This window comes from Caretta caretta, chromosome 13, assembly GCF_965140235.1.
Source record: "Caretta caretta isolate rCarCar2 chromosome 13, rCarCar1.hap1, whole genome shotgun sequence".
In the NCBI taxonomy this organism is placed as follows: domain Eukaryota; kingdom Metazoa; phylum Chordata; order Testudines; family Cheloniidae; genus Caretta; species Caretta caretta.
In genome coordinates, this window is record NC_134218.1 from 31,956,476 (window position 1) to 31,972,438 (window position 15,963).

General features: G+C 45.4%; 1 protein-coding gene across 10 annotated transcripts in view; it reads left to right on the forward strand.

The window, feature by feature from the left end:
* Positions 1 to 15,963, forward strand: part of MMP24 (matrix metallopeptidase 24) — a 157,347-nt gene that overhangs the window by 15,796 nt on the left and 125,588 nt on the right. The window contains exons 2-3 of one of the 10 annotated variants that reach the window (XM_048820015.2): positions 4,320 to 4,458; positions 5,665 to 5,877. The exons of 7 other annotated variants lie outside the window; for them this stretch is intronic. The gene's annotated coding sequence lies outside the window, so the exon portion shown is untranslated. The remainder of the gene's footprint in view (positions 1 to 4,319; positions 4,459 to 5,664; positions 5,878 to 15,963) is intronic. 2 more of the 10 variants (XM_048820016.2, XM_075118865.1) reach the window with 2 other exon arrangements.

Sequence of the window (15,963 nt, forward strand, 5' to 3'; positions counted from 1 at the left end):
CTACTGTTCTTACAGTTAAGATTTTCCTGAGATGCTTCCCATTCAGTGAGTGCTGTCCGTCCTGTGCACTGAATGAGAAAAGGGTTCTAGGGGGGAAAAAGAAGTAGGGGATCATGTATTTAGGCTATCAAATATATATATAAAGATGTCAATTTATGGTCTGTGCGTTCTTAATTCTGACACTTCATAATCTGAGGGATTGACTCTGCAGCATTAATGTTCTTTTAGTGTAGCTTGTGTATGTAATAGTTTGCAGATAAGGTACCATTAAATGGAACTCAACAATATGTAACCATAGTTCCTGGGTTTTTAAGGATCAATAAAACTTTGTGGTGTGCAGTACAAATGCCTACCTTTGTGTAGCTCTCCATCAGCTCTTAACACACAGCCTTCATAAGCCTTTCCTGGAAACAGCATCCAGTCCCCAGGGTACTGCCTGGAGCTAGAGCTCCCCCTATTCTGAACATGCTATTAGAGGTTTTATAAAGGTGGAAAAGCAGTTCAATAGAGGGTTTTTTTAATAAAGGTTGCCATGTCCCCTGTGTCCTCGCCCTCCCTCCCTGTTTAGGTAGACTTATTGACAATGACACTTTTGTAGTGCACTAACTCCTGAAATATGTCTGAAGTTGACCTTGGTCTGATCTAACAGCTGATGGGGGGCAGTCAATGCTATAAATTTAACAGTCCATCAAAGCACCAAAAAAGTCATGAGTCTGAAAATAGTGTGAACTGCTTATTTTAGGCAGGATTGTGTATCAGAAACCCCTTGAACAAATGACCCACAAAGTTGCATTTATTTGATCGCTCTTTCGTTTTTCAGGAAAGGGGCAAGGAGCATGAATCATGATTACATAATGTAACTGCTTGTACTAGTCTTTCATCTTCTGTTATTTAATTAGTGCTGTGTTCCTTGACAATACTTGTAAAGTAAAATTGGAGTCTGCATGTGAATCTTAGAGAGCTTGGAATATCAACTCTTCAGCTACAAATTGTGATCTCCGGGCATAATTTCCGAAAGGAATCCTTGCTGATTGCCGGTAGCGAGTCAGTAACAGACACAACACACATTCTCTGACTCCTACCCTTGTTAGCTCTCAAATTCACAGTACCTGTGTTGCTCAGATTCAGGGGCTATAGCCACCTTGTTACTCTGACTGCAGTCTGTCTGAAAAGTCCCTGACTTTGTAAGGGAGTTCCTATCTTGCTGTATGTGCACATTTCACTCTTTTATAGATTAATAGATTCCAAGGCCAGAAGGGACCATTGTGATCATCTAGTCTGACCTCCCCTATAACACAGGCCAGAAAACTTCCCCAAAATAATTCCTGTTCGAAATAGAGAGAGATCCAGTGTTGATTTAAAAATGACCAGTGATGGAGACTCCACCGCTTTGGTAAATTGTTCCAATGGTTAATTACCCTCATTGTTTAAAAAAAGTGTGCCATATTTTCAGTCTGAATTCTGAACACTTTGCTATCTATAGGGGTAGCTGTCCTTATCCCTTGTGGAATATAAGATAGAGCGCTTGTATAACATCACCTTAAACATAGATAAGAATAGAAGATAGCTTCTAACAGAACCAAATTGCACCAAAAAATTGCCCCAGACTGAAAATATGGCACACTTTTTTTACAATTGCCATACAAAAAGAAAAGGAGTTCTTGCGGCACCTGAGAGACTAACAAATTTATTTGAGCATAAGCTTTCTTGAGCTACAGCTCACTTCATTGGATGCATACAGTGGGGAAATTTTATATACACAGAGAACATGAAACTAGGGGTGTTACCATACACACTGTAACGAGTGATCAGGAAAGGTGAGCTATTACCAGCAGGAGAGCGGGGAGGGGGGACCTTTTGTAGTGATAATCAAGGTGGGCCATTTCCAGCAGTTGACAAGAACAGTAGGGGGGGAAATAGTTTTACTTTGTGTAATGACCCATCCACTCCCAGTCTTTATTCAAGCCTAAGTTAATTGTATCCAGTTTGCAAATTAATTCCAATTCAGCAGTCTCTGTTGGAGTCTGTTTTTGAAGTTTTTTTTGTTGAAGAATTGCCACTTTTAGGTCTGTAATGGAGTGACCAGAGAGATTGAAGTGTTCTCCGACTGGTTTTTGGTGTTATAATTCTTGACGTCTGATTTGTATCCATTTATTCTTTTACGTAGAGACTGTCCAGTTTGGCCAATGTACATGGCGGGGGGCATTGCTGGCACTTGATGGCATATGTCACATTGGTAGGTGTGCAGGTGAACGAGCCCCTGATAGTGTGGCTGATGTGATTAGGCCCTAGGATGGTGTCCCCTGAATAGATATGTAGACACAGTTGGCAACGGGCTTTGTTGCAAGGATAGGTTCCTGGGTTAGTGTTTTTGTTGTGTGATGTGTGGTTGCTGGTGAGTATTTGCTTCAGGTTGGGGGGCTGTCTATAAGTAAGGATTGGCCTGTCTCTCAAGATCTGTGAGAGTGATGGGTTGTCCTTTAGGATAGGTTGTAGATTCTTGATGATGCATTGGAGAGGTTTTAGTTGAGGGCTGAAGGTGAAGGTGACGGTGGTGTTGTTATTTTCTTTGTTGGGCCTGTCCTGTAGTAGATGACTTCTGGGTACTCTTCTGGCTCTGTCAGTCTGTTTCTTCACTTCAGCAAGTGGGTATTGTAGTTGTAAGAATGCTTGACAGAGACCTTGTAGGTGTTTGTCTCTGTCTGAGGGGTTGGAGCAAATGCGTTTGGATTTCTAGGACTCCTGCTGTTGACTCATTTAGTGGTTAACAGTCCATATGTAAAGTTAGTATAAAGACTCTGGAGTAACTGCTGAAATTATTTTATACTACAAGACTTATTTAGAAGTTAATTTGGATGTGTTGGTTTTACTGTTCCATTTTTAGTATTTGTATTTTGATTGAAGCTGCCTGCTTTAAGAAAGGGTGGGGCACCTTATTGTAGAGTGTGTTTGAGGCTTAGAGGAATTTACGGGAGACTGCTTGCGTGTGCAGAGGAGAGACCCAGCCTGTGAGTGCTCCAAATTGGCCAGAACTTGATTTTAAAGACAGACTTTCCCAGAAAGCAGCCTCACTTTCCAAGGTGTAATTAACATTACACAGCAAGGGAGATTTAGATTAGATATTAGGAAAACTTTCTAACTATAAGGGTAGTTAAGCTCTGGAATAGACTTCCAAGGGAGGTTGTGGAGTCCCCATCATTGGAAGTTTTTAAAAACAGGTTGGACAACACCTGTCAGGGATGGTCTAGTTTTACTTGTTCCTGCCACAGCACAGTGGGTTGGACTTGATGACTTCTCAAGGTCCCTTCCAGTCTTAAATTTCTGTGACTTCTTTTCTGCTGCAAGTTCCTTCCTCCTTGCCCTTTCTTCTGTCTCCTCCATTGTCTGTCATTGACTATTTTAACCCTCTCCTGCATTGCAAGGTCTGTCCAATCAACCCCAAGTCTGACTCATCCACTAGTTATTTGAATAAACATGATGGTTTCTCTGTTACCTTGTCCTTGCTCTCCCTATTTGTTTGCTGCAGGTTTGTGTTGTGTTTTAGTCTATGCTAAGAAGATGTAAACACTTTAGGGCAGGAACATGTATACCACTTAGAAGAATCGGAGCCTGTTGTAGGGTCACATCCTGGAGCTTTGCAGTGTAGATGCAGTGCCCCCCCCCACCCCCTTTCGGGAGCAGAGAGTCTGCTATAAATTTCTCTCAATCCCATGGGCCAATTTCCTTTGTCTTTTTAATCCCAAAAATCTCAATTGACTTCACTGAAAACAGAAGCAAGCCCCCTGAGTGTACTGCAGCAGCACGGTGAGTCAGCATTTAGCCTTCCATTGTCTTCTAACCACTGAGCTGCGGAGAGCCTTCTGTGTTTGCAATGGAGACTGAGCAGAACAAGCCTTTTGCAAAGTTTGCTGCTTGCTGTTCACAGGAGCAAAGCCAGATTTTGGTAAATCTCTGGTGTGAGGCCAGAAGAACAATGGACTTCAATAAGAGTACCAGGAACGATCTCACACACCAGCGAATAGTGAAGAAGCTGGCAAATTTATCAGACTAGTGCAGGGCGTGCATTAACCATCTTAAGAGTGAACACAGGAAAACCAGGGACCAGAACTGCACCTTGCGCAAGTTGCCGATGTTGTGCCCATTTTGAGGCATTTGACCAAGTGCTGGGCTCTGCACCGCGCATGCAGCCAATGGTGGTATATAAGACCTAATCAGCTGAGATGGCACCTTGCTGGCCCCAGAATCCGGCATGGGGAGTGATAGGAGCCAGCAGCAGGTGCGGAGTGAGGCCGGCAAAGTGACTCTGTTACTGAAACCAGTTTACAGGAGGCTCTTCTGCAGGACATTGTGGGGCCATACTTAGTGGAGCTGTTTGATGTCCCCCTTCCTTCCACCAAGGATCAGCCCACCGCAGAGCCTGCAGCAGATACAGATGGACAGAAGCCGGCCTGGAGTCTGGTAAGTTTCTGACTCCATTATAGTGTTTATTAATATAGGAAGGAGGGATTTCTGTTACATGAACCAATTGGCTAGCAATGTGTATCCTCTAACGGCGAATTCTCTGAGTGGCATGGCTCTCTCCACCTCCCATCCCCCTGCGCGCAAAACCACATGGAGTTCAAAATGGTGACTGGGAAATGCAAACAGTAAAAATGAGTTGAAAGTGAATTTTTACTGGAAAGGTACAGATTTTTGCTATGGCGTTCCTGTGTCTTTAAAATAACCTTACACTGCCATACCTGTAAGTAGGTTGCTCTGTAAACACTCAGTTGTGTAATGAGCTGCCTGGAAACAGTGAACGGTGGGAGGGGGCAGGGCAGAAATGTGTTCCATTCACAAATCTAGTCCATTTCAGGTAAAGGTAGTACATGCGGTCCATAGATGACAAAAGCATTTGTCCCAAATTCCAGTGAGGTATGAAAATGTATCTAGGAATGTGCCGGGATGGGGGAGGAAGTGTAAGGGGGATACCCACTGAGTTCTGTGTGTTTGCATACAATCTTAACTGGCTAAGCCAGGTGCAAGATAACACAGCATCCTGTTTCCCTCATGAATTCTGACCCACTCCCAGGTACTGATAGATGCACACTTTTCCTGAAGCAGGAACTCTAGGTAGTCACCTTTTGTGGAAGGACATAGTTTTCCAGGACCAACTTGGTAGTTGACCAGGCCAGTCCACTCAGAGCTATGCTGTTTAGTCACTATACGTTCAAATACTTTGGCTGCATACAATGCATGTTTCCCACTTGCAGCGTGAAATAACATCTCCCTTAACCATTCTTGTGGTGCCTGATTGGCAATGTTCTCCAAAATGTGGAAGGCCGGAAATTATTAAAAAAAAGAAAAAAAAGTTTTTTCTTAGCAAGGCCACTCTCAGCCTCCCTGCCCCTTGTCCTCCTCCTCCTCCCCCACCCAAGTAGTTCTTGTGTTTTTAGAAAGCAAAAAAATGCTTGAATTTTTAATTTGTCTCTGCACTTCTTTCACTGAGATTGACCAGGCTGTGTCCAGGGAGTGTCTGTGCTCTGAAGCATCCCTTTCACAATGTATTGAAGTTCAGTTTGGAAAAGCAACATTTTATGTCCTTGAAATTCCATAAGGATTTTTTCTGTGCTCCTGCACTGAGCTATTTGAGACAATAACCCTCTCTTTCTTATCCTGTTCCAGACTCTTCAACCTCTACTGGGTGTAGTACCTCCACAGCTTGTCCACAGTTCAGTAGAAGCCTGGCCTAATGTACCTTCCCAGACTGTTCCAAGATATGTTTCCGTGATGAACTTCTGGACAGGGCTGACAAACAGGTCCATTGTCAAAAACAGACTTATGGCTAGAGAAGAGGCATGCCGAGAGGAAAGGCTGAGGCTGGCTGCACAGATTGAGGCAAGGGTTTCAGCGTAGGAATAGGCACTAGGTTTGCAATTCCTGGAACAGGAACGGGGGCTAAGGAAGGAAGACAAGTCAGCAGAGAGAATTGTTTGAGCTGCTGATATTGGTGATGGCTGCAGGAGTACCGGCTCCTGCTGTATCACCCACACCACAACCTGAGTTCCCAGAAACAGCCTGGAAAACTCCATGGCTGGTTGGCCCATGCAATCGGGCTGCATGAGTGGCTGGGCCAGTCATCTTAGCCTCATGCAGTCCTCTGTCTTGACCACCTACTCTGTGGATGTCTCCACCCTCTCCCTTGGTATCAAGTGTGTGGCATATGGGGAAAGGAGAATGGGGGGCCAGGAGACATGCAACAGTGGGGGGATTCTGTATTGTACATGGTTTCACTGTTGTTCATATACTTTTTTTTTTTTTAAACGATTGTTTCTGGTGTTGGTGTGGTAATGGCAGCTGGCCTGCCTGGTAAGGGGTGAATGTTGTACTTTTATAATACATATGTATAAATAAAGCATCTTATGTAATCAAGAAAGGTTATTGCTATAACTGCATCACATCATAAAATGTATATTTAAAATAAAGGTAAACACATGACCTGGGACAATTAGGAATTAGTAAGCACTATTCCTCTGTACAGTTAGGTACATCAGAAGCCTCCTCCACCACTTTACCCAAGTCAACGTCCCAACATCAAATTGGTTGGCAAGTGACCTGTAACAGTCTGGGGTAGCCAGCTGCCAGATGGTTATAGCAACCTGCTTCTGGTCTGGCAAGAGTACTCTCATGCATGTCTTTACACTGGAGGGTAGGGGCAAGCTGCGCACAAAACTGCAGAAATGTTTTTTCCATGTGAAAGTTCTGGACCCGCTGCTGGTTGTCCTAAGTCTGCATGATGATGTGATCCCCACCAGTCTGTGCTTGTGGTCCTATGCCAAAAGTGCCAGTCTATGTAGGGGGCTCCAGTGGCTATACTGAGTGTCGTGAGCAGTGTCAGCTTGTTCAAGTCTGCCATGCCTGGGTACTCCTACTTCATAAGCTCTGTCAGGTGACTTTGGTGGGTCAGCAAATGCCATCGAAATGTCCACCAGCACCTCTGGAAGCTATGTCCATTTCCTGATACAAGAGTGAAAGCTCAAGCAAGAGACATTCTTCGAAAGGCACCTCCTCCATGTTGCTGGCTCTGGTAGCTGGGAGTGCACAGACCAAAATGACCACTCAGCAGGCTGCGTTGGCAGGCTGTTAAAACTTCCTCTTAACATGCATAGTGGGCAAGTTTTTCCACAGTGCACCATAGTTAAAGGGCCAGAGTGGCCATGTTTTGGGAGGACACTAGGGAGTCTGGGATATGGCTGGTTTGACTCAGGTCTGTGTGCTACAGTGTGGATGCCAGAGCCCCAGGTTCAAGCATGGTTTAGAAAATTCTGATGTAGGGTTGACAGTCAGTAGATGCTCAAGCCCTGGGTTCTGTAACCCAGGGTCAGCTAACTTGAGTCCCACTAATGCTGGGCTTATATAGCAATGTAGACATACCTGTAGTGACCTCATATGGAGAATAAAAGACTATTTTGTCTTTCAGCCAGATATTACTGAAATGTGATGGGCTGAGTCACATGATGAAAATCAATGGTTATATCTTATTTAGGGAGCATTGAGTGGGCAAAAAGGTGACACTCTGTGTGAAAGATGGCAATACCTATTTCCGAGTCGCAGTCAGCTCAGAAGAAAATGATCCTGAATGCTCATGGATCAGTGTCATAACAGATAAAGCACTAGATGGGGATATTAGTTGGTGTCTGCTACAGACCACCAAATCACATTAGGGATTAGGATAACCAGCTCCTTATGCATCTGTCTATAATGTGGCACCTTAGAGACTAACCAATTTATTTGAGCATAAGCTTTCGTGAGCTACAGCTCACTTCATCGGATGCATACTGTGGAAAGTACAGAAGATATTTTTATACACACAAACCATGAAAAAAATGGCATTTACCACTACAAAAGATTTTCTCTCCCCCCCACCCCACTCTCCTGCTGGTAATAAAGTGGGGTGGGGGGAGAGAAAACCTTTTGTAGTGGTAAATGCCATTTTTTCATGGTTTGTGTGTATAAAAAGATCTTCTGTACTTTCCACAGTATGCATCCGATGAAGTGAGCTGTAGCTCACGAAAGCTTATGCTCAAATAAATTGGTTAGTCTCTAAGGTGCCACAAGTACTCCTTTTCTTTTTGCCAATACAGACTAACATGGCTGTTACTCTGAAACCTGTCTATAATGTGTATGAAAAAAAATCTGTGATCATGTGGGTCTTTAAGGTGGGGGGACATGTGTTGAAGGTCTCATGCTGCCAGTACTAAAACATCCTTAGAGTTTTTAAATATTATAGATGAACATTTCCCAATTCAAAAAGTGTTTTATACAACATGGGGAAATTCAGTATTGGAGTTGGCCTTGTCAGACAGAGAGGAATTGATTACAGAACTGTAAATTGATGGTGATTTGGGTACAGGTGGTTAAGACTTGATCACATTTATAATGTGCAAACAGAATAAATCCCTAATCAGTAATGCATGTACTTGGTGCTTTAAGAGGGCCAGTTTCACAAAGCTCAAAAGAATTCTGGGCAAAATCAGCTGGGAGGAAGAATTTAATCAGAAAAATGTGAGTGGTAATTGAGAACTGTTTAAGAGACCTAAAAAGCCATAATCAAGGAAGAGGGCTATACTGGTTAAAAAAAAACACTAACTTGGTTTACAGGGGAAGTGAAGTCAGCAATGAAAAAATACAATGGAAGAAAGGGAAAGTTGTTGATAATGAATGTAAACCAGAAGCTTGGAATTGTAGAAAATAGATAAGGGAACCCAAGGGACACAGAGAAATCTGTGGCTAGCAGAGTTGAGGACAATAGTACATTTTTGAAGTCTGTTAGGAACAAAAGGAATCCTAATGATGGGGTTGGTCCATTATGGAAATAGTAGAATTATCAGAAATAATAATGTAGGAAAGATAGACTTATTCAAAGGGTATTGGTTTTGTATATGGGGAAAAAAACAAATGATGTGGTTATATAATATGATGGTGACACTCTTTCTGTTCTAGTAGTACCTTGAGAGGATGTTAAACAGCAGCTACTGAAGTCAGACATCTTAAAATCAGCAGGTCTGGATAACTTGTGTCAAAGAGTTTTAAAAGACCTGACTTAGGCACTCACTGGATTGTTAATGCTAGTCTTCAATAAGTCTTGGGACACTGGGGAAGTTCCAGAAGATTGGAAGAAAGCTAATGTTAGGCCAGTAATTAAAAAAGGGTAAATAGGATGACCCTGGTAATTGTAGACCTGCCAGTCTGGCATTGGTGCCAGGAAAGATAATGGAGAGGTTGATATGGGACTTGATTAATAATTAAAGGAGGATGATATTAATGCAGATCAACAAATGGAAAATAGATCCTGTTGAACTAGATTTTATTTTTTTGGTGAGATTACAAGTTTGGTTGATAAGAGTAAGTGTTGTCATATACTTAGACTTCTGTAAGGCATTTGATTTGGTACTGCATGACATTTTGATTAAAAAAACAGAATGATACAATATTAATACAGCACACATTAAATGGATTAAAATCTGTCCGGTCTCAAAATGTAATTGTAAACTGGAAGTCATCATTGAACAGGTGTCTTTTTAGGGGGGTCCCGCAGGGTTTGGTTCTTGACCCTACGCTATTTAACATTTTTATCGGTGACCTGGAAGAAAACAAAATAATCACTGACAGTTTGTAGATGACCAAAAAAAAAAAAAGTGCTGACATGGCAAATAATGAAGGGGACAATTCACTAATACAGAGTGATCTGAATCATTTGATAAGCTGAGTGCAAGCAAACAATATGCATTTGAATACAGCCTAATGTAAAGGTATACATCTAGAAACAAAGAACGTAGGACACACTTACAGGATGAGATCTATATCCTGAGAAGCAGTGACTCAAAGATTTGGGGGTTGGGGTGGCCAAAAAGGCTATTGTGATCCTGTGATGCATAAACAAGGGACTCTCAAGTAGGAGTAGAGAGGTTATTTTACCTCTGTATTTGGCACTGGTGTGACTGCTGCTAGAATACGGTGTCCTGTTATGGGATCTACAATTGAAGGATGTTGATAAATTGAAGAGAGTTTAAGGAAGAGCAGTGAGGATGAATAAAGGATTAGAAAGCATGCCTTATAGTGATAGACTCAAGGAGCTCAATTTATTTATCTTAAAAAGAGAGAAGGTTAAGGTGTGATGCAATCCCAATCTATGAGTAACTGCATGCGGAACAAATATTTAATAATGACAGTGGGCTCTTCAAGCTAGCAGGTGAAGGTATAACACACTCCAGTGGAAGTTGAAGCTAGATACATTCAGAAAGCAAATAAAGCATATTTTTTTTTAACAGTGAGGGTAATTAACCATTGGAACAATTTATCAAGGGTTGTGGTCAGTGTTCCCTCTAATTTTTTTTTATCCATGTTCAGAATGAGTTTTGTTATGTGCACTGTATCGAGGTAATGTGCAGCTGTGCGCCACCAGTAGAAGCCAAAAACTTAGGTATATATTTTTAAGAAGTTACCATAGGGATAATTACTCCAGCCAGGACAGGTTACACATTTTAGAACTCACTACTCTAATTAAATGTAAGCATAAGAAATAAACATTATAAAATTCATAGACCAGTCAAAAAACTAAAAACAACACACTTTGAAAGAAGTAACAACACTAATACAAATATATGTTGGGAGGTGAGTGTGAAAGACTGTGTGTGAGAGAGAGACAGACACACAGTGTGTGTGTGAGAGATATGTTAAGTAGATCAGCACTCAGTCTGTAGCCTGCTTGTTCAGACACAGCTGCAGCCACTAGCAAGCTCCCTCCATCCCACTCCTGAACCCTATCATGTCATAAGTTAGAGTCTCCTTAGGGACGTTGTCCCAGGGACAGGGCATGCCCTGGGTTTCAAACCATGTTGCACTTGCTGTAAGCTGATGCTGGTCAGCAACCCCCACCACAAGCTGCCTCAAGTGTTGGAGAAGCACACATAAAGGACAAGTGTAGAATTTGTAAAAACTTTAAACCAAGAACTCAAAAGGACAAGGATATCTGTCTAAACGCCCTGCTAATGGAGGTGGCTCTTAGACTGTCTTCAGAGCCTTCCTGCTCAGATTGTGTACCAACATAGATGTGCTCGGTGCCCAGTGCTCCACCGGCACTGAGCTTACCACTGCACCACTCACTCTCATTGGTTCTGAGGAAGTGCCATAAGAAACAATAGGAGCACTCCCCAGCTCCAAGCAAGGACAAGATGGGGATGGCAGGCAAAGGATCCATGCTGGGCAACCTGCCCATTCTGGAGTGGCAAAGGGCAGCTGCTGCCTCAAGAGCTTCTAGTCCAACCAGGGATCCCCCTCCAACTCTGGGGAGCAGTAGGGGGCCTATGCACCTAGTGGTACCTTCAACGCCAGAGCTGTTTCAGGTGGCTAGGGACTTTATGGCTCTGCTGGTACCGCCTACAGTCAGCAGAGACAGCAAAGGCTTCTCTTTCCAAAGGGAAGCCTGCTATGGGCCCACCACAGTGAGTGCTCAGGTGCCACCGATCCATGGAGGCATGGCACCAGTCTGTCACTTTGTGGTCCCATTCCCCGCTACGCTTCCATGGTCTCAGACCCTGCGGCCCAGATTGCCAGATCCATGCTTGCATTCCCCGGCTTTGCGGTGTGAGTTGCTGACTGTGAGGCTCTGGTCCCCTTGGCACTGACCACTGTCATCTAGACATCGGTTGTTCATGCCTCTGCACAGGTCACTGTCTCAAAGGTCGCTGATGCCCCGATCTCCAGCAAGTGAGAATCCATCCCCCAGCCCTGGTTGCACCACTCAGCGGGAGTGCCAGATGTTGCACTGGGGGGCCTCAGTGGGTGCCTGGCCACAAGGTCAGTGCCCAGTCCACTGGCCGTATTAGAACCCCTGGGCTCTCCCCATGATTCCGGGGCCATACTCTCAAAGCTCTTCTGTGGGCCCCTCCAAGAAGCAGTCCGTGGTACTGTCAGGCACCAGGATGGGACCCAGATTCGGACTCTGATGCTGGTACTGAGCGGCAGAAGTCGGTTACAAGGGAGGCTTCTCCAGAGGCAGAGTGTCCCAGCCCCATCCCCCAGTTGTGCCATTCTCCTCCTTGCCCCCTGATCAGACAGATGCGGGCCCCTCTCACCTGCTCCCTCCTGATGACTTTCAGCCCCACCAGGAACTTCTTAAAAGGGTGACCTCAAATTTGGGCTTGGAGGCTGAGGAGCTCGCAGAGCAGGCGGACAGCCTTTTTGACATCTGAGCAGCCGCAGCACCCGCCAGCATGGCAGTACTGGTACATGAAGGGGGTGTGTAAGGTGGTCAAAGCCCTGTGGCAGACCCTGTCCTCTTTGCCACCAACTTCAAAGAGGGTGGAAAAGAAGTATTATGTACTTGCCAAAGGTTGTGAATACTTACATTTCCACCACCCCCGAGCTCTCTCATAGTCTCTGCCATGAACGAGCGGGACAGGCAGGGACAGGTGAGCGCCATACCTAAAAACAAGGATGCTAAGAAACTGGACCTCTCTGGGAGGAAAATTTATTTGACTGCCAACCTCCAGCGTAGAATATCTAACCGGTAGGCACTGCTGGGTAAATATAATTACATCTGGGACTCGTTGGGGAAATTTAGGGACTGCCTGCCACAAGACCTCAGACAGGAGTTCAGGTCTATTCTGAACAGTAGTCAGGCCCTCTCTCCAGACAGCATTGGATGCAGGCGGACTCGGTGGCCAGGTCCATGGCTTCCGCTGTCTCGATGAGATTGAGCTTGTGGCTGCAGTCCTCTGGATGTCCCTGGAAGTACAGCAGTCAATCCAGGACCTATCATTTGAGGGTAATGCTCTAATTTCTGAGCAAATGGATGCCAGGCTGCATGGTCTAAAAGATTCCCATGCCATGCTCTGTTCCTTGGGGCGGTACACGCTGACAGCCTCCAGAAAGCCTTTCTGGCCTCCTATACCACCGAAGTTCTCAGGTCCCCTGAGGCAGATCTCCTACAGGAGAAGGGACAGAGACAAACATCATCCTCCCACACCATTCTCCTCGATCACCCAGTCGGGGCCTGTGTGACACTCAGGCACTCTGTGGCAGACATTTTGAGGGTGCACCTGAGGGCGATGCACTGGACTCACACCTGGATCCAGCCCCCCCCCCTTTATTTTTAAACTGATTGTCCCTGTGCCTTGCTGCATGGGCCCAAATCACCTCAGACCATTGGATGCTCAACCCCATAACATCTGGGTACACTCTGCAGTTTTCCTAATCCCAAAGGCCAAAGGGGGCCTTAGACCCATTCTAGACCTGCATCACCTCAACAAATATCTCAAGAAGTTGAAGTTCCACATGGTCTTCCTGGCCACCATCATTCCCTCTCTGGATCCAGGAGACTGGTATGCCACCCTCAATTTAAAGGATGCTTATTTCCAGATTTACATTTTCCATGGGCACAGAAGATTTCTCCGATTTGTAGAAGGCCAAGGCCAATGCCACTACCAGTTCATAGCTCTACCATTCGGCCTCTCAGCTGCTCCGAGGGTCTTCACAAAGTTCATGGCTGTATTGGCTGCTTACCTGAGACGTTGAGGGGTGTGGATTTAACCGTACCTCAATGACTGGCTGGTCAGAGGCAGGTCACAAGCCTAGGTGCAGCGCAGCCTCAACTTGGTGAGGTCCACCTGTCAGGATTTGGGCATGCTTATAAATGAGCAGAAGTAAACTCTGATCCCAGTTTACTGGATAGAGTTTATAGGAGCTGTGCGTGATTCTACTCAAGCCAGGGCCTTTGTGCCAGAGTCCTGGTTCCGAGCCATGTCGGACTGCATCATCCACGTGAGAGCCTTTCTGCTCACAACTGCCCGGGTGTGCCTCAAGCTGCTTGGCCATATGGCAGCATGTACTTACGTGGTCCCACATATGCGACCTGCATCTCAGACTCTTGTAGTCGTGGCTGGCTTCGATCTATGCCCCAGACAGACACGATTTGGACCTGGTGGTCACGGTTCCATCACACATCTTGTCATCCCTAATGTGGTGAATGGAGCTCCGATTGGTGTTGGAGTGAATTCCCTTTGCGGCCCCATGTCCTTCAGTGACATTGGTCTTCGACGCATTGGATCTGGTGTGGGGAGCCCACCTCGGTGACATCAGCAGGCAAGGTCTCTGGTTGCAGGAAGATCACGCCATGCATATAAACATCAGGGAGTTCAAGGCGATACATCTGGCCTGCCAAACTTTTCTTCTGTTTCTGGAAGGCAAGGTTATCCAAATCCTGATGGACAGTACCACGGCAATGTTGTATTAGGTTGGATATTAGGAAAACTTTTTCACTAGGAGGGCGGTGAAGCACTGGAATGGGTTACCTAGAGAGGTGGTGGAATCTCCTTCTTTTGAAGTTTTTAATATCAGGCTTGACAAAGCCCTGGCTGGGATGTTTTAGTTGGGGATTGGTCCTGCTTTGAGCAGGGGGTTGGATTGGATGACCTCCTGAGGTCCCTTCCAATCCTGATATTCTATGATTCTATGCTTCTATGAATGTTCTGTAATCAACAAGTAGGGCGGAGCCTGCTCGTCAGACCTGTGCCAAAAGGCTCTCCGATTGTGGGACTCTATGTCCAGCATGCCATTCATCTACTGGCCTCACATCTGTTGGGGACCAAAAATGTGTTAGCAGATCTCAGCTGGTCTCTCTCATCTCTCCACCCAGAGGTGCTCAGCTGCATCTTCTAGAGATGGGGGGCTCCCTGTCCGATGCCTTCTTGTTTCCATGGTCAGGAACACTGATGTACGCCTTCCCTCCGATACCACGGCTGCACAGAACCCTCTTGAAGATCAAGCGGGACAGGGTGAAGGTTATTCAGATAGCGCTGGCGTGGCCATGCCATGACTGATTATTCACACTGTTAGAGCTTTCGATAACAGCGCCGCTAGAGCGCCCGCTCCAACTGGATTTGCTGTCCTGAACCATGGCCGTCTGCTACACCTGAATCTAGCATCTCTGCACCTGACAGCATGGCTGCTACATGGCTGAATGCAGAGAAGTAAGCATGCTCAGATCAAGTCCAGCAGGTCCTGATGGGTAGCAGAAAGCCCTCCACCAGGGTGACCTACCTGGTCAAATGGAAACTTTTTTCCTGTTGAGCCTGGACCAGAATCTGTCTCCTGGCCAGACCTCACCACAATCCATCCTAGACTAACTGTTGCATCTCAAACACCAAGGTCTGGCACTCGTCAGTCAAGGTCCACTTGGCGGTCATCTCGGCCTTCCATCCTCTGGTTCAGGGCAGATATGTCTTTTCCCATGATATGACAATCAGATTTCTGAAAGGTTTTATTCTTAAATTTGTGATCCTATCCCACCTTGGGACTTGAATTTGGTACTTTTAAAGCTCACAGGCCCCCCTTTGAGCAGTTAGCTTCATATTCTCTGCTGCTCCTCTGTGGAAGGTCTCCTTCCTGGTTGCAATCACTTCGGCCAGCAGTCTCCGAGATTAGAGTGCCATATCAGAACCACCCTATATGGTATTCTACAAGGATAAGGTCCAGCTGCAGACCAGCCCAGCCTTCTTGCTGAAGGTGGTGTCACAGTTCCACAATAATCAGGATATATTCCTGCCGGTGTTTTTTTCAAAGCCTCCCAAATCCAGCGAGGAATGCATATTGCATACGCTGCATGTTAGAAGGGTGCTGGCCATCTACCTCGAGAGAACCAAGTCCTTCTGTAAGTCTGCGCAGCTCTTCGTTACCGTAGCAGACAGGATGAAAGGCCTGCCGGTTTCCTCCCAGAGAATCTCCTCTTGGATAACCACATGCATTAAGTTTTCTTGTGAGCAAGCCGGGGTGTCACCACCAGCTATCATGACCACCCATTCCACCAGAACACAAGCTTCAGCAGCAGCTTTCCTCACTCAGGTACCGATACAGGACATCTGCAGAGCCGTGACTTGGTCTTCAGTCTATACCTTTGAGTCCCAGTACGTCATTACCCAGCAG